Here is a 20,313-nt window from a genome sequence, read left to right as displayed (position 1 = left end):
GTTTTTTTTCCTGTTTCTTTTTCCTCTTTGATGCAAAACAGTTGCAGCTCAGCCTAGCTCCAAATGCAAATAGAATAGATATTCCAGGATCAGTAGTAATAGTTTTACTTTAATTTTCTCAGAGTCATAAAGAAATTGAAATTTAATGTGTGTTTCAATAGTATAATGCTACACTGCTATACTATACAAATAAACAGCATTTGGCTATAAATCAATTTTATCTATACCTCATAAGTAAATATTGCTTTAATCATAGCATTTCATTATCTTCATAAGGTAGTTCTATACCGATATATGTTGCTACTGAAACTTACTGAACAGGTCTGTTTCATAATTACACAAGAAATTCAATTTTTTAGGGAAATTATACTTGTTCTCATTATCTCTAAATTAGACAAATTTGTCAGTGATATACACTGAATCCTGCTATAACTCCCAGGCCTGGAGTACATTTCTTACAGTCATAAAGCATCAGTACTGCAGAAATTAAAATAAGAAGTACTAGCATTTCTTTGAATATGCCATATGCCTACACTCTGTTCTTTCCAGAGCAAACAATTAATCATTAAGAATTATACAGTCTTTTAGTCTTGCAATACAAGTAAAGAAAATAGCTAGAAGGCTTCAACTAGAACAACCCATTAGTTTATGAAACTTCTTAAAAATAAAAGATGAAAATTAATTAATCTGAATTGTTACTTTTCATAATTTTGCTGTAAAGGTTTTGCATCTGCTCACCAGCAAATATTTTATTTCTTTTTAATTATTTTTACTAGGCTTCTACCTCTTAATATGCAATTTTTAATAGTTCTTTTCTGGAAGAGTGTCCAGATTTGCTAGATATTCTGAGTTCACTCATATTTGCAGAGGATAAATATTTATTATTATTGACTCTGAAAGAAGGTATAACAGAATTTGAGAGTAGAGGGAAGCATAAGGAAAGTATTAACTTTTTATTTAATTTTAGCTAATTTTCCTTGATTTTATATGGGATATTTTGTGACCTTCTATCCAAAATCTTTCAAAAAACTCCTTTCTATTTATTGATATTTCTGGTTTACCTCTTCCACCTTATTCTTTTCACATTTTGCCTTAATTTTTTTTTCTTCTTTCTTGCAACCAAGGAAAAAGTAGAACGCTTTTTTCAAATTTAATTATTAAATAGCACTCTGAAAAGAAAATAATCTTTTCCTTGTTTTCTGAAGTATAGAACACCATGGCCTGAGGTACTGCAAGGAAGCACAGGGACATTTTTGAAACTTAGGGAGGCAGGGGTCCTACAAAAAGGGGAAGGGAAATATCAGGTAAAGAGTGGGAAGAAAAAAGAAGAGAGAGAAGAGGTCAGAAGCTGGGTTTAGGCCTCGCAGCAGAGCCTGCCCAGCAATTTTCCTTCCAGTATGATGGGAAGCTCAGGTGGCACCAGCTGGGTCATTAACCCAAGGCCTGAGAGAGTCTTGCAACAAGAGTTGGCGTCTCCTCAAAAAAGGACGCTGTGCACCATCCATCCTGAGGAGAAAGCACTTTGTACAAACCTTTATTTTCAGTGTGTGCATTAATTTCAGAATTACACACTTTCCTTTGGTTCTTTCTGAAAGCTTCAAAATCCCTCAGTCACATGGTGTAACCGAACAGAGCAGAAAAAAGATGCCATTTTGCACATGAAAATGAAAATTATGCCAAAACATTAAGCCCAGTGTTCCCTTTTTATAATATAATCCTTATGAAACTTCTCAAATCTAAATTACTCTTTCAGCGAATGGATAACAGCAAACTAGTTCTGACCTACTAGTGAAGTGAAAGCATAAAAATGGGACAGATGTCTCCAAGTTGGCACTAGCTTTGGTAGACATCCAGAATACACGCACACACAAAATTGTATTTCAAGCAATTATTTTGTCTGGATAAGGACTACTTAAAAAGTTCTTTTATCTTTTATCAAAGGAGAAATAATTTATTAGCTGTGTCAGCAGTGCAGCAAGATTTCCCGGCCAGTCACCACTTGGGCTCCTTAAAATGTAGCGCATTAAATACCACGTAAAATATCTCTCTTTCACAACCTTAATACCATGCAACAGCAAAGAATAAAGCAGCAGACACTATAAAAAAAAAAAAAAGGAAATTGTATACTCAGTTTCTCAGCCATTTTCCCTGTCCATAATAGAGTTAAAGGCTTTTGATGAGCAATGTCACTCAGTGCACGAGAACAGGATGTTACTCATTCCAGCTGAAATGAAGCCCTCCAACAAATTTCTGACGTTTGCAAAAAGAATGTGTTCTCATTCTTCTCAAACCTGAAGGTAATATTTAGCTTGGAAAAGGATGTAAAATCAACAGCAAACAAAATTAAACCTGAAACTAAAGAATACCATATGGGGTAAAATAATATTTTTTCTCTTTATAGCAGTAAGATGTTTAATGCTTTTGAGTCAGCATAACGAGGGTACAAAGTGACATTTATTTCCAGGTCAGGATAGTTATGTTTTCTCTAGATGGTGAAGCAGGGCTATGTTATGTTTCCACAGAACGTTAGTTAGAGCTATTTGCCTTTTTCAAGTTTACAGTGGATGACATTTTGGTGATGCATTGTCGGGTTACATCACATTGTCGTCAAAATTAGAGCTTTTATTCTCCCTGCCTCAGGAGGAATACCTCCATGGCATTTTGGGAGAGTATGACAGTATTCCTCCAGTTTGAAGTCAGACCTGAAAACACGTTTGGTTTACTTAAATGGATATTTACAGCGCTTCTCTCACGTTTTATTATGCTAACTGCTTCACCCATGGAACGAAAATATCCGTCTACATTTCAGCACATAGTCTCATTAAAAAAACAGTATATCTTTGCTTATTGGTGAAGACTTCAATAGTAATTTGGCAGAAAAATCTCTGATTATTGTATCTAGTTATGCTTTTTTCTTTCTCTTTTCTAGCCTTTTTCAGCCTGTTCCTACTGTAGAGTTGACTGGTTTGGATATCTTGTTTGTGGAATGCACGGTGTGCATGCCAAAGCTTATCATGTTGTTGTTGGGTTGTTTTGTTGCTTCTAACATTGCAGCCCCAGTAAAATCAGTATTGCCTTGGTCGACTCCTGTCTCCAGTAAAAATTTTTTGGGTGAATGTAGACAACACTATGTTAGGGTGAACACTGATATATAATTTTCACGGCTACTGATAAGGATCCTAAGATAAAGTCTAAATATTTAGATTCGCCAATTTAATAGAAGGTATGTTTTCATCAGTCTCAGCTTTTTCGGGGGTCATTAGTTGAAGTTTATTTTGAGTCAGTATTTTATGGTGACTACCATTTCCAAAAAGCAGTTTAAGAATGGTTAAAATGTGATGCACATATTAAGAGTATGCAGTCAGTGGGCACTGAGCCATGTACATGACTAGAATCACAGGATTAGCTAAAAAAATCCTGTTTCCTGTTTGCATGCTGTTGTTGGCCTAACTACGTGAGATTTGTGTACATCCATTTTAACATTCATTTCTTAGAGACTAATAGCTATTAATTCTGTTAGGCAAGAGATCATCTGTGGGATATGGTGGAGTAAGAAAAGCTTGGGCTCTAACAGTCAATTAACAGGTGATTATGAGACACCCTTGAGGATAAATGTATATCTTAGGGTGTGTAAGTCATTGAGTGTTGGTTGTTCTGACAAGCCATGTGTTAGAAAGATTTAAAATTTAAAGATTTAAGATTTAAAATACGGGGAGAAAGGTTAGAAATATGGTAAATAATGTTTCCTCTAGAAACTGGAAGATGACTTCAAGCTCTTAGAGTCCAGAAATTCTGGTGCTGCCTCATACAAGGCCTCTGGGGACAGTTCTTAAATTACTGCCGTTAATTGGAGCATCTGCAGTTTGTGAGAAAGATAATTTTATTTGGATCACTGAAAGGTAGCCCAGAATGAGACTTAAAGACCTTCTTCTGGGCTTGTATTTTTATTTGTCCTTCCTGTAAGTATCTATGTGAGAGGGAGGGGAGGGGAGGGGAAGAGGAGAAGGGTGGAGGAAAGACGAGAGGAGAAGGGAAAAGAGAGGAGAGGAAGAGGAGAGGAAGCGGAGGGGAACGAAAGTGCTAGACCTTTACTTAAAGTTTCCTTATAAGATAAAAACTTTGTTCTTCTGGAGATTAATTGTAAAATCACATATATTCCTGATTTTTTTTTTCATGCCACTTCTTTTCATTAAGTAAGAAATAGCATAAATATATCGTAGGCACATCATGTGATATTTTTTTCTTCTAATGAGGAGACCTAGATGAAGACTTGAGCACAGTAGTTAATAATGCAACAATTAGTCAAGATAGCAATATTCCCATAGGGATGTGAATGGAAAGACACACTCTTTGGGAACCAGTCCCAAAATGTAAAAAGTACAAATCACACAGTGGCAAAGTTCTAGCCCAATGACAGCGTTGAATAGAACTACAAATTTGGAAGATTCAGATAAGTGAAAAGTCAACAGTATTAGACCTACTTCATGCTACAGGCAGAGACACTTGGGGAATCTTCCTATTAGAGGGAGCTATTAAAAAGCAGTTACTCAGAAATATATTGGGTCAGCTATTGAATAGCAGAAAGTTAACCTATTTGGTTTGTTTTTTTTTTTTCTGTTGGTTCCATGCACACCAAGGGTTCCAGCTAAACAGGCAGAAATCCCTGGGAGACTTTGAACTCTTGGCTGTGCCTGGGATCCAAGGACCGTAGTGGGATATCCCTGGCCTCCTCAAAATCCCTACTGGCTTTCAGGATTTTGGCTACTAGGGCTACAGTGGATATCTGGAAGTCCTGAGTGATCTGAATCCTTCTTGCAGAATCAGAAGACTTGGAGTTCCTGAGGAAGAGCTTCCTTATTCTTACTACGGTATTTCTCTAGACTAGGTTCTATAAAACACACACACAGAAAAGAGAATTTTCTGCCAAGTTGGATCAAAATTGAAAAATATTGAAATGAATGATTTGCAAACTAGAAACCTCACATTTCATCTAATTTGGTCTCTACTATGACTATTTTAATGGATGGGTAAGCCCACTGCTAAATGAAATCCAATTTCTTTTTTTCTAGTGAGCTACTACAACTTACAGTTGAGAAAAATAACGTTCTGTTTAACAATATTTATCATTAACCCTGTAAAACATTCTAACCCAATTATTCTAACAAAATGTGAAACGTGTATGAGAACAACACAGTGTAACTGGGCAGAATCAACTCAGGCAAACAATTTGATGATTTAACTAAAGACAGTGATAGTACAGGTTTAAAATTGTGGAGCATTAGAGCAAGAAACCCTATTAAAAACAAGTGTGGGAAAACCAGAATTATTTGAAAAGAAAGAAAAAACCTGTGCATTGAATCTAAACTTGAAATTTTTTCTATTTTATTTTTTTAAGTCATTGGACTGGTCTCCAAGTGCAATTCAAGAAAGTCTAAAAATTATTATAATCTTTGTAATTTTGTTCTTGTCTGTATAGTATGTCTTACTCTGAATTCTGTGCTGATAATAAACCATCCATAAGTCATGATGTCAAAAAAGTAATACGTACAGGATGTGAGATCACTCTCCTCATGAAAATCTCCACATGACCATATAAAAATTATGCACTCTTTGAGGCAACTGAAATGGTGGAAGACATAGAGAATCAGAATAATAATATTGATATTTTTTAATGAAGAGCGAGACAGCATAGTTCTTTCCACCATTTAAAAGAGAAGGTTTAAATCCAAAACGCAAATAACCACTTCCATGATTTATAGCCTAAATCCATACATGAGTCAAGCCAAGTAACTCAGAAGAGTAGTGTTCCTACCTAAACTGAAATAAGTACTTCTTGGTCATACGTACCTGGGTATTAACAAATATGGTCATATTTGGCCTAGAGGGGGAACTTTCACTGCCCTGAAGATGTCTTTGGGAGCATTTTATTTCCTCTTTTGGTGCACCAAGCTATTGGGGCACACTCAAAGCACACAGTTTAGCTGGCATGTTAGAAGGAAATATCAGAGTACGTGGATTTTAGTGATTTATGAATGCACGCTACCTGAAAGTAGAGACAGAGTCTATACCCAAGAAAGTGTACACATTCAAAAAGAACAGGTCTGAAAATAGCTAATGTAGGTTTATGAAGGACACACTGTGCCTGACCAACCACACTGCCCTCTCTCATGTGTTAGCTCACAGGTGGAGAGAAGCAGATATTTTTAACTTTCACTTTATCCTTTCAGAATGGTCTCTCATAACATCCTCATAACCAAGATGGAGATGTACAGACTGGATGAATGGGCTACTAGGCAGGTTAAAAACTGACTAGACTGTCATGCTCAAAGGATAGTGCTGACAGCTGGAAGGTCAGTTACTAGTGGCATTCATCAGAGGCTGATCCTGAAACCAATAATGTCTAATATATTTAACAACTCACATGATGGGATGTAGTTCCCTGGCAAGTTCACAAGTTATACTCAGCTTTTCAGTGCAGTTGATAAACTGGAGAGCAGTGCTGTTCAAAGGGACCAACTAAGGTCAGAGGGAACTCAAGATTATTATCTGAAGAAAAGGGAAAATAGGAACCTCCAAAAATTAAATGACAGATACAAAGTCATGCCCATGTGATGGAGGAACTTAGTACTTTAGTCTGATTGCTGGAAAGGGTCTTTGAAGAAAAAGTTTTGAGGGTCCTAATGGACAGCAAGTTGAACATGGGTCAGGAGTGTGTCCTTGCAGTAATGAAGACTAACTGCATGCTGGGTTGCACTGGAAAACTGTAGAAAGCAGGTTTAAGGGAATGATTGTTTGCCTCTCTTGAGTATTCATAAACCATTAACTCCACTATTATGCTGTTTCATACCTCCCAGTACCAACAAGACATTGACAAATTGTAAGATGTCCACCAAGATAACTGGGGAACTGGAGCACGTTTAGTAGGAGAAGCTGAAAGTCCTGGGTTTATGGAATGTAGAGGGTGAAGAGCGAAGCATACCAGGAGGCAGAAGAGCAGAGCAAAAGGATGAAAGGCAGTAAGCTTAAGTTACAGTAAGGGAATTTCCAGTCATATGCTAGAAAACAAAATGAATTTGTACTGTGGCACTGCTAGCCTAAGAGATGTGGAGATTTTACTGGAGAAAGCTTTGAGCTACATGATATACCTTCGAATTCTTCTTTGCTTTTAGCAGGAGATGGGACTCGAGGACCACCAGAAGTGCCCTCCAAACTATCCTGTCTATGGCTTTGCATTGCAGCACCCTCAAACCACAGGTGTTTGAACCTCCAGGTGTTCCAGCCAGTGGCTCTCTGGATGGACCAAAATTTTGATAGCATTTCCCCCTCTTCATCCACCGTCTTCACCTCACAGGTTTTCATAACTCATGTGCTTCCACTGCTTTGCATGGTAGCCTACTTCAGCATTGCAGCCAGCTGCTCCTGCAGCCAAGATTTGGTTCTCACACACAGACAGGACCATAAATTATGTAATTTCATTCTTTGTCAATTTTTTGCACAGCTGAAGCTGTTGACCGCCCAGCATATCATCCTTCCACTTAGTAGGGGATACTCATTTCTGAGCAGATGCTCATACAACTGTGTGAATGTCTAGGCTTAAAAACACAAAGCCCTGAAAATAGAACTCTTAATCTACCTGTAAATCGTACTTTGAATTTCATTTGCAGTTTACTTGCTCTTTTCTCTTAGCCTCGATTAATTTTTCTCACCTTCTACCTTTCCCTGAGTGTAAAACATTTACGAAAAAGGAGGTTGTGGATGACCCAGGCAGCTTGCACAGGACTAACATGCTCTGAGAGTGGAGGTTAATTAAGTCTGTAGATGCATGCATGTAGGAGCATGGCTGTAATTTTCTTCTATTTTTTTCTATACCCTCATAAAATCAAGTACAATGTGAAAACCAACAGCAGAGTAACTACGTTATGTCAATAAAAGTCCTCCCTTCACCACAGATTTTCTGTTATTTGGTCCTCTGCCCTTCAGAACTATTTGTGAGGAGGTGTGATAGGTTTCTCTGCTCTGACCACGTGCAGTAAAAAGTGCTAAATATGAGAGAGAGGCTGCAGTAACATGCAGTGTATATGACTTTGGTACACATGCACCTGCTACTCTTTTGGTAACATATGCTTAATAAGGTATGTTTTTATAAGTGTGACAAGTTCTTATTTAGACTTTATTTTCTGTCCTCAGAATTGAATGAAAAGCCTCATCTTTTTCCCTATGGATAAATTTTCTTACCTCTGTTCTAGACATTTAAATGTTAAGATGACAGAGAACACGAAAAAAGTAAACAGAAAAGATTCAACACACACACACTGCCCTATAAAGCACTAGTTTTAATCTGAAAAGCACTATGTTTCTAAAGTGTTTTATGATCTTGTTAGGCTGCTTGGGTTTTCCTTCAGTTGGTGACTCTAGCACAAAACTTTTTGGTCTTGTGATAATTCAACACTAAAAGTCTACTGGAATATTCATTACACACTTCCAAATTTTGTATCAAAATCCCTATCTACATTTCTGTACTTTTATAGCTGGTCCATGGACAGTCAACAATATAGACAAACTGTTGTGTCACATATGCTAACATATTTTAATCTCAAAGACATATAAAAGGAAAAAATTAACTTGAAAAATAATAAAAGAAGTGATTTTTCTTAAGGATGCGGTTGACTTGTTTGATTTCAAAAGTGAAACCTTATCATCTGTATTAAGCATATAGAAATAAATTATTCTGAAATACAGGAAAAAATCTACACTAAGCTGATTATCATGTGATTTATTTCTGTGGGGTTTACAGTATTTTTATAACAGCAATCTGTGAAGTAAGGCAGTGCCACCCATTTCAAGTGTAAGAGGAATTTATTTTCTAACCTCAAAGCAGTGGCAAAAGCAAAGATTGTAAAATTAAAATCTTTAAAATTTATTTGTCCTAACAACTTTTAAACGTATTTATTGGTGCATGCACAGAATAGCAGTATTAGAATATGTTCTGCAGTTTTTTCGCCATTGTACTTTAAATCCTGGAGTCTGCAATCATCAATAATCTGGGATTATACCTGTGTTGGATTATCCAACAGGCTATCTGGATATGGAAATTAATTTTTGCTTTTACATTCTTATGTCTCATTTACAATGATTTTGTCAGGAAGACCACGTAAGTTTGCTAGTATCACTGTGGAAATGGAAATTAAACTTTTATTTTACTGAACTATTGTTCGTTTTTAGGGATTGAAAACCTTTTGTCTAATCCTTTAAGCATAGCAGTAATACCACACACCTAAGTGAACTTCAAATAAACTGGCTCGCTCATGTTCAGATTTTATACACAAATATATCTGACTTGACTACATCAATTAAAGTCTAGGATGTCCTTATTCATTCTGATAATCTCTTTTATATAACAAGTTGTTAATCATAAAACAAACATTTTGCAAGTAGTATATAAAAGGAATGTTCCTTTTGCATTTCTACACGTTGTTTATTCGGTTTTGGTTTTAAAGTTGTCAGTTAAGAAAAACGTCAGCAGGACGTTAGCATAAAAGCAGCAAAGCAGTATAATCCATTTTAAGAAAACAAATGGAAGGCTTTACATGACAGCCATTTTCTAACTGCTCAGATAAAGTGAAAAAAAGTAGGAAAATTCACAGTAACAACTAAAGGTGCTAATCTGCTCCTCACTCACCAGAAGACTTACACATACCAACAAGTGCTTCCAATATTTTTGCGTTAATGCTGAGATCTCTACGTGTAATTTCCCGCGTGAAGTTTTTCAAAAAATTAATCACAGCACTTTATCTTCCCAATATCTTGGGTGTGCAAGTCCATTGACTGAGTAGCAAGACCTATACCCTCATAGTCGTATCTGAAGAGCAATGAAGCTGGTGCAGTGTCTGGACCACAAGTCTTATGAGGAGAAGCTGAGGGAGCTGGGGTTTAGCCTGGAGAAAAGGAGATTCAGGGGGAGCTCATCGCTCTCTACAGCCATCTGAAAGGAGGTCGTGGTGAGGTGGCAATTGGCCTCTTCTTCCAGGTAACAAGGGACAGGAAGAAAGAAAATGGCCTCAGGTTGCACCAGGGGAGGTTTAGATTGGATATTAGGAAAAAAATCCTCACTGAAATGGTGGTCAGGCATTGGAACAGGCTGCCCAGGGAAGTGGTGGACTCACCTTCCACAAAAGAATTTAAAAGATGTGTGGGCTGTGGCACTTTGGGACATGGTGTGACCACGATGAAAGACAGCCAGGTCCCTGTGCGAGTGTGCCCCTGCACACACCCCTCTCCATCTGTGATGATTGCAGTTGACTTTGATACACATCAGCCTGCAAAAGGGTGTTAAATCCTGCTGGAGATGGGGCCAACTGGGCTAATTGCTCTCCCGAGGTTGCAGGCAGCTTCCCTGCTGCCAGGGGATCCTCCCCCTGCCAGGGTACATCCAGGCTGCCTTTCAAGAACAGCAGACACCACTATTTTGTCTTGGTATTGGCAATAATTGTATTATCTCACATCACCTCAACCAGCTGAAAATAGATAGGTAAAAATAAATCTATAAAAACACACTTGGTTGGGTGATAACAGTTGTGTTCACACATAACTGTGGAATGGATGTCCTTGAGTTTCAATACTATCTTTTTTTGTGATACAACAGATTTCAGATTTATTGTTATCTTCTTCCTGACATTTAGCATTATGCTTTGCTGGCCCCAACCTTCTACATGTCAGATGTTGTCAGCTCTCCACTTGATTTGATGCCATGTAATTGAATAGGACATGACTTGAAGTGGTAACATTTTTCAGCCAAAGTTTTTATAATTGTATTTATTCATCTGTCAGTAAATGGGCTCTTAGAAAACAACTAAAGTTTTCACATATTATGAATACCTCAAGTTTCATTTCTGGTGCAGCTGCCTCTCCATCTCTCTCCTTTCCTGAAGATGTCACCATTCACAGCTCAGGCTGCGTGATGGTTTCCTAGAAGAAGCTTCTCGTACCTGAGGCATGGTCACTTCCCTGTGCCAGAAAAGACTTGCAGTCTGGTAATTGCTGCAGCAGTCCCTCAGCTTCTCACCTTCTTTTTTCTGTGTTGGCAAAATCAGCTGTATCTTCTCGAGGACGTCTGGACAGCAATTGACTCGTGAACTTGCTGCTTTTCCTCAATTTTGAAGTGCAGTTGTCACTTATGAGGAGAAACAATAAGTGAAACCTGGCATCAAGTGTGTAATGCTTTGTATTGCTACACAATACATCCCCCAGAAACACAAAGGAGTTCAGGCAGGAGCCCTCACAGCAGGAAAACTGGCTTTACCTCAGATTGTGAAGGAAACCTACCAATGAACTAACAAAAAGTAACATCACTGACCAGTGGAAGCAAAGTGCTAAACAACATAAATTCTCACTTCCTTCTTAACAAGGCTGAGTTGGTGTGATACTGTATTCATAACTTGAAAAGGGAATTCATTGTGACTTGATGTTAAAAACCAATATTTTTAAAGATTTCAACATAGCATTCTTCCAACAGCAGTGAGAGTTGTTAGCAGCGCAATAATCCCAGAAGACTGTGTTGCTAACTGGGTTTGTTCACCTCACATACAAATAATGTGCTTCTCCATGTGATGGGACACGTCAACTACATGCCGTGCTGACCAGAAAGGAGAATCTAAATTTAGGAATGCAATATATCTAATTAGATTCAATTACCTCATCTGTAATTTGTCCCTAACTAACCAGTGTAAAAATCTCAATTTTCTGTTAAGTGTCATAGGGTTTGGTTTTTTTCATTCCCCTGCTTTTGTGAAATGGTTTTTGGGTTTTCCTGCATTTTGTCTTGAGAACGGTTCTGAAAATAAAACTGTGTGGCATCAGAAGTAGAACACAGAACCCATATTAACCCACATGGAAAAATTGCCACCTAGATGATCAGTATTTTTCTTGATTATCAGTTAGTGACAATTCAAAAAATATTTGTGAGACAACTCAGTCTATTTTGAAATATTCTACAGATATTTTCACTCCAAATACTCAAAAAGCACTGCTTTTAGAAGAATTGTGTCTGGATGTTATGTTGTTTTGCTGTCTGAATCATTGACAAGAAAATCTGAATTAAACATCAGGTTCAATTTGGTACTTGAAGGTGACATTTCAAGCAGTAGCTATTTCAGCAAAGTCTGATTATTACCAGACTTGAAAAAAAACATTTGCCTTTCTCTCAGACACTCATATAGCAGTGAATAAGAAAGCAAGAACCGTTGAACCTGAAGGTTCTGCACATTCATCTTCCCGATTCCGAGTTCAGTAAATCTTCTCAGCTTTGTAGTTATGAACAAATTTAGAATATGACCTGACTATCTGTCATTTAGATAGGTGGAAGAACAGTGTAGATGTTGGAAAACAACTATAAGTCTTCTGAAAAGAAATCAGAAAGAAATTAAATAAAACCTGGAAATTAATATTCTTCTGCCTCTTTAAGTACTAGTAAGACCCTATGCAAAATACAAAGCAGTTTCCCTGTGTTTCATGTATGTTGAGGGAACCACGGTACAGCTCTTAATTTTTTCTAAAGTCTTAGACTGTACATTTAAATGTGTATATAAAAAGTTGTCATTCTAATAGATACGGTACTTTTCCACAGCAAACTGACTTTCAAAGGTGTAGGTAATTATATTTCATAGCCAAGCATAACTAAATATAGCCAACAGAATACAAATTTTAAGAGGAATAAATAAGAAATTTATGTACTCTAGCTTTTATAACTTTCTCTAAAAAAATAAAAAAGCCCATTCACAAAATGGACAGTCTTTAATCTGCAACACTTTTTAGTATGCTACACTGTTTAGTACAGTCTCAAGTGGAGTAGTGTATATCTCAAAATACCACCTTATGTGTTTGAATGCCCGGGCTCATTGAAACATGGAAGGCACATATAGTGCATAACCTAGATTTTTCAACCCACCAAGAATTTTTCTTTGCAGAAGAGAAAAAAGAACCATTGCAAAGCAAGCCAATTAAACCAAATCTGTATTTTCCCAGTCAACAGAAATATATCAGAATTAAAAATAAAAAATAATAAAAAATAATGTCCTCAAATTCCTTTTGAATCTTCCCTGTAAACACAATTTCCTGTCCAAGAATGTTTAAAGATGGTAAGGAACAAAAAAATGCTTTCACAAAAATCTAAGCCACCCAGTTATCAACCCTCTTGACAGATGATCAGCTTTCCAGACAGGGTATTTTGTTGTTTTTACTGGGTTGTTTTTTTTTTTTTCAATGAATCTTTCATGATTAATCTCCATTTGAGATTGCTTGCTACACTAATCGTATTGTCCATATGGCATTAAAGTAATTTATAGAGTACTAAGATTCTTATTCAACCATGCTTCAGATTTCTCATAAAATAAATCTGCCATCATTTTTGCTGGAAAAAACATTTGTGATTCATAAAATGACTAAAGCCCATCTATTTTTCCTCATATCTGGAAAAATAAAAGATAACAAAAAAACCCTGAAAGTAGTCCTCTGGCAGACACACTTCTTTGTGCAACGATGAACTAAAGGATAAAAAATGCAGCGAAACATGATTTTTCCTGCCCACACTGCTGTCAGTGTGGCAACTTCTACTGTCAGGTGGGGATTTTTCTCCTATACCATAGTGTGTCCAAATGCCAGAAGAAGTCCATTATCAGTCTGAACTGAAATTTCAACAGTCATAACAGCCCGGTATCTTTTGAAAGTGAAGTTCACAGAAAAGAACAAACCAACCCTAATATTATAGTGTCAAAATACTTATGTTTTGCCTTTCTAGAATATCACAGAATCACAGAATATTCTGAGTTGGAAGAGACCCAGAAGGATCATTGAGTCCAGCTCTTGAATGGATGGCCCATAAAGGGATCAAACCCATGACCTTGGTGTTATTAGCACCATACACTAATCAGCTAAGCTAATCACAGGATCAATATGTTTTCCTGTCAACTTTTAGATAAAAAGTGCCAGGATAAGAGAGTATTGGTCACATTAAAGATTATGTATAGTGTCTGTAGCATAGTGTCTGTAGCATATAGAGGTTTTTTTCTTGTTGGATCATATGTTTTTAGCGGGATGAGTAAAAAGGGAATATTTAAGATGTTAATCTTACCTGATAAAACACAAAACCTCATGTTAAAATCACAGATGATGAGGATTTTCTGCCATATATGCAGTGACAGTAGCACAGAAACTCTAATGCCTGAAGAAAGCAACCCTTTGTGAATTATTTTCTCCCGTGATGTTTAGCCATAGGGGTGGGTGAAGAAAGATGGAAAACAATTACGAGCTGTTATGAGAATCTCCCAGGAAAAATTAGTCTTCTCTTTACTTGAGGGGAAAACAAAAAGACAAAAAACTGAAAACCATGCACATAGTTTGAAAGAAAAACAAGCATTAAAAATACAGTGTCAGAGCTGCCTTTCTGTCTCTGCCTATGAGCTGTCCTCAGTCATTGGGATAGATCACAAATAATCAGACTGGTGAGGACTTTCAGGATGTGTCTAGGGGCCATGTCAGCAACGTCACTGCTATGAGTGTCTCTCCCATTACTGAGTGTTTTCATCCACCCACCAGCTGCAATGAGGGTAAAAGTATACAGATCCCTCAGTCAGTGTCTGTACTCAGACTCCCTCTGGGTGCTTGTACCTGCTCTGACTACTAAAAAATTTGCAGAAGCAGATGTGCAACAGAGCTTTTTGTCCTCTTTTTTACTTACTTGCAGCATAGTTGTAGCCTATTATGGCTCTTACCATATGGTTCTTCTGTAGTTGCCCAAACCATTTTCTGACCTGTTCAGCATGGATCTGGCTTTCAAGATGCCCTGTTGCTTCCACTGTTCTTCTTTGTATTTCTTCAAATGATCTGCACGTTTCTTAATCTGGAACCAAAACTAGAGATTAGACTTTGAGGTTTCACCAGCTGGTTGAAGTCTTTTTTTTTTTTTTTTAATTTCTTTTTCCTAGAAATGCATTGATTTTATTTTGATGATCTTCTTTTTTTTTATATATCACAATCACTTTCACAGAATCACAGGGTCACAGAGTGGATGAGGTTGGAAGGGACCACGGTGGGTCATCTGCTCCAACCTCTCTGCTCCAGCAGGGTTATCCTGAAGCACATGGCACAGGATTGATGTAAAAAGTGATGTATTATGCTGTACATATCTCGTTCACCAATATCAACAGAAATTGCTTATGTCTGATTATCTTATTATTGAAATAGAAAAAAATAAAGGAAAGAAGTTCAGTATATAGTTTTCACTGAAGGTCATTGGTCATTGTTATTCTCAGAAAGAACATTCATTGTCTTTGTTCATCATTGATCATTCATTGTGACACTTTAAAAGCTACCTGGGCGTCAAAGAACACTAAAATGTTCTTCCCAGTAGATCTAGGAAGTTCCACTTTTGTTAGTTGGAAATATGGTATTCCAAAAATCAGGCAAGCTGAGGTGTTCCCACTGATTTGGGGGATTTCTATTTCTAATCCTACAAAGTCATAGGGTAGGAGAAGTGGAGTGGTATCTACTTATTTATTTTGAAATAGGCAGTCATCATCAAAGACCCGATGAGCTGCTGGTCACTCAGTGCACATGTCCAGCCAATGAGCAAATCTGAGCCAGAGCCTACTTTACTTAACTTGTTCTATTTCCCCTCTACATTCTTTCAAGGATTGAACATTTGTTCTCTACGATTCGAAGATGCCAATGGAATACTGTCTCTTTTCCCACCAACAGTGGATTAAAAGCAAAATCAAGAGACATCATCATCACCTGCAGGTAATTTTTACTATTAAATTGCTTCCTTTCTTTTTCACACCATGATACAATTAAGACCTTTCATCATTTCAGTCTTTCCCCCAGTACAAAAGCAGCCATGTCAATAAAAACAAAAGTCAGTAGGTTTATGTTATTGTTCCTTTTAAGACTGAGATGAGAACTTGAAATTTTTTTTCACAGGAAAGCTGTCTTCAAACAGATGCTCAAGAAAGCTTTCATTTAACATAGCCCTTCATCTTCAAAGCTTTTTAAAAGAAAATCTCCTGCAGAAAATACATAATTTATGCCATGCCTTAGAAAGCAAACAAAACTTGCTATCCGCAGCCAAAAATACTTTTTCTAACCTCTGTGTCAGTGTCTACACTGCTACACACAGTGATAAATCCCATTACTGCATGCCTGTGAAAGAGGGGTTGCCTACAGCCTCCAAAACAGCAGTGTGGCAATAGAGTTTGATGGACTGTAGGGTGAAGAGAGTGACCAGAGGTATCGGCTGCCTGGGGTGGGGAACACATGTCACGATGGCTCTGGTGCAACCGGTAGTTTGTGGTATGCTCAGCAAGAGTAGCCTTTGCTTGTGTAGTGGTCTGTCCTGGAGCCTGGTGTAGGTGACCTACATGCAAATTCAGAGGAAGTGAGGAGGTCCTGCAGATTTCTTCTCAAGCAAGCTCACAGGATTAGGAGTACGTCCCTCCCACATTTCCCCTGTGTCTCCTACGGGTTCCTCTGAGGCGGTGTCATCATCACAGAAGAGCTGCAGACATGTCAACAGCTGAGGGGCTTAGAAAATGAAGTTGGAAGGAGTGAATTACTTAATTTTGTCGCCAGAGGATTTTGAAATGAGAGCATGACAACCAAGGGAGTGTACTGACATGTCCAGTGGGAACAGATTTTCACCTAATGCTGTAAGTTTGGAAGAGATGATAGGCTTTGAAAAAATGGCAGCTATTCTATAAAACAATATTAAAAAAACATAGAGAAATTAAATTTTCACTTCAGATGCTTTGTAAGTTTCCTGCATCTTCAAGAGAAAAAAAAAGTTTCTCCAGTATATGAGAGGAATTTGAACACCAGGGTATTGGTCATAAAGTCTGAGTTAGAGAAAGGAAAAGAAAAACATTTCCTGAAAGTCTCCCTTTGTAGCTTACAAGTTTAACTTTTTCTTGGTTTGGTAGTTCCCTATACCAGAAAAAGAATCAACAATTTTTACCACAGAAAGCAAAACTCTTCAGTTTGTTCTCACATCAGGTCCATTGTTACCACATCAAATACAGTGCTATTGAAAATAAACTGGACAACATAGGGACAAATTTATTACAAACAAAACCAGGAATGAGTTTGGCCTTTGGCATTCAGAAAAAATTGAACTTGCCCGTACTTCCACGTACTTGAAAGTTAAAACACATGCTAAGTCTGTTCCTATTCAAACTTCTAGCTTGTGCTCTAAAATACTCATTTTAGTGACATTTCAAACCATAAAAAATATTTGTGGGGGAAAAGAATGACTAATACTGTCTCTACAAGTTACTGTTAAATTTTTCTGTTGAACTTCAAATTCTAATTACCATTAAAAGTACTTTGAAAATCTCTTGCTGAAAATAGACCTGATATGGAAGTTTCTTTTCCTAAACTAACTCATATTAAAAGACCCAGTAGAATAGTACTAATATCAAGCTTCTGAGGAAAAACAGGTTAAAGAAATCACCACAATAAATAGAATACAGTTTTAACTACTAGCTTGCACTTAACAATACATTGTCTTTCTGCATCTGTATAGCACAGAATAATGTATTTTCTTGACTTCAACACAACATTGATTTTTTTTTTTAAATTAAATAATCCAGGTTCCGTAAACAGTTTAAAGCAGTGCTGTGTAGCCTAATTGACCCAGCAATGTTTAGACCATGGTAACTTCTGAGAGATGCAGCACACTTTATGTGCTGTTACGTAACTGACAGGCTATTTTTGTTTGTTTTGGGTTTTTTTTCCATGGCAATAATTTAACGGAGTGGCTGCTCATCGACCACTCCGGTTACTTTATTACTACACTATTTGGAGCTGTTTTCTAGTAAGTAATAAATAAATTAAAATTGTCCTCTGCCATAGTGGGTTAACGGTCCCTTTGCAAAATGGCATCCAGCTTTTGCCACACTAGGTAAGCAAAAGACCATGAAATAATTAGGTGCAGTTCAAACTTTCAGAACAAAGCCAATCTTAGATTCAGATTTGAATTTGAAAAGAAACTCTCTTTCTTCCCTGCCACCTCCTTTTTCCTATTTCTTTCTATCTCTCTCTCTCTTTGCCTCACATTTACTGTTAAATAAAATCCATACCATTAATTTTGGCATATGGTCTTGTTTGCACCTTAATTCAGGCAGAGACATCTTTCTAATAATTTTAATAACTGGATAATAACAGCCAGTAAAAAGGAAGGACAGAATTTAAGATTGTTTCTTTTACCCCAACCTTTTTTTTAATGTTCATATTGACTGCTACTTAATCTGAGTGATTGATCTGTGTCCTAATGGACTTTATTATTAGGGTAATTCCAAGAATATGCAATTGATTTTTTGCCTCCTTTGTTTCATCCTTCTTAAATATTATCATTGAAACTAAACACATTTACCCTCTCTCCACATTCAGTATCCCAAGAAAAGCCACTTCTGTAATTCTGCCTCTCTCTTCTACCACAGTCTTTCACCATTTTTGGTACATGAACATGCACTTCATAGAGCTACATATAAATATACTATTATTTGGATGCTTACAGACATGTTTCTATAAAAGTATCCTGATTTCCCTTGCTGCTGTATTGGGCTTCGTTGTTCCAGTCAGTTTTTCAATTCATTGTAAAAGGCAAGGTTTGACCAGTGTGAGGTTTGTAGAAGGAAAGGATCTGTTGTTCATACCTGTAGAGGTCATCTCACCTCATTGAGGAGAACATCTGTCTCTCTCCATGTAGAGGGAAAGAGAGCTGCCTGGACTAAATAGGTCTTGTGGCTTAACCCCAGCAGACAAGTGGGCACCACAGCAGCTGCTTGCTCACTCCCCCACCAGTGGGATCAGGGAGAGAATTGTAAAAGTACAGGGGAAAAAAACCATGGCCTTGATAGAGACAGATTGATAGGTTAGCAGGCAAAGCAAAACTGCACACAGAAGAAAAGCCACACAAGGAATTAATCCTCTGCTTCCCGTGGGCAGGGGTGTGTTCAGCCACCGCCAGGAGAGCATGGCCCCATCATCCCTAATGGTCACTTGGGAAAATAAAGCCCCATCACTCTGAATTTCCCCCCTTCCTCCTTCATCACCCAGCTTCTTATATTGAGCATGACACTTTGTGGTATGGTAGGGTCCAGTTGGCATCAGCTGTGTCTGCTCCCAGCTTCTGGTGCACCCCCAGCCCCCTCGCCAGCACGAAGCAGGAGAAACAGAAAAGGCCTTTGTTCTGTGCGAGCCCTGCTCAGCAATAACAAAAACATCTTTATATTGGCAACTGTGTGTTCAGCACACATCCAAAACACAGCCCCATACTAGCCACTGTGAAGAAAATTAACCCTACTCCAGCCAAAACTAGCGCAAGAGGAAGGATAGGAGAGCTAAAACCCTGTGGCTAGTGAGTGTGTTCCCCTACATGGTCATACAAGTCAGCTATCCAGTGTAAAGTTGCTTTTATAAGGAGTTACAGATTTGAATAGATCACTGAGTGAGTAACAACTGCTCTCCTTATACAACCTGCTTACTTGAGGCAACCTTGTGTCACCTCCCTTGTGTCACAGCCAGTATTAGTGCAGCTCAGTGTGATCAGTCAATATTGACTTGTTCTTTTGGAAAATACTTTTAGGGGTCCTCACTGATCTCACAATTTTTTGAGAAATAGTGAGTTCTGTAAAATGTAAAATCTTCTGACGTTCCCATTTTCTGTGCTCCTACTTCCCCTCCCAAATTATAATTCTCCTACCTCTTTATCACAATGACCCAACTGTGCAGGGGACAGCTGGCTAGGAAAAATCTGGAATTAAATTCATATGCCTAAGTGTACAGTGCCTTTGTAATGTGGTTATAAATTAATAAACAGGCCAACAGTCTTTTTAAAGGACCAATCTGAACAACAGCAGGAACTGAACCACCAAGGAAGGAAAGGAAATTCAAAAGGCAAAGGATCTTTACAGCAGCTCTGGACAAAAGCTGCTGTATAGCAGACATATGTTAAAGTGAAACAGCGCCTCAGTGTTCTCCTCGCTTCTCTCTGAAAGCTAAAGCAGAATAACCTTTCTCATCTTACATATTAAATAAAGATATTTGCCATATGACTCTTATAAAAGAACACCTCTTACGCTTCTTTATTTCCCGTTTTCTCTACTGAAATTAATAAAGTACTGTGGTAATTTCCATGTGACAGACACCGTCACACACAGCTTTCAGAGCATCAGGTGTAGAGGCCCACAGACACTGACTTGAGTTTTGGGGTGGATTGTGGTGTGCACCACTCACAGCACCCTCACAGGCTGCACTTTGATCTGA

This window comes from Pipra filicauda, unplaced genomic scaffold, assembly GCF_003945595.2.
Source record: "Pipra filicauda isolate LSUMZ 115617 unplaced genomic scaffold, ASM394559v2 scaffold467_size714961_pilon, whole genome shotgun sequence".
NCBI classification, from domain to species: domain Eukaryota; kingdom Metazoa; phylum Chordata; class Aves; order Passeriformes; family Pipridae; genus Pipra; species Pipra filicauda.
Note: the sequence above shows the minus strand (reverse complement) of the source record.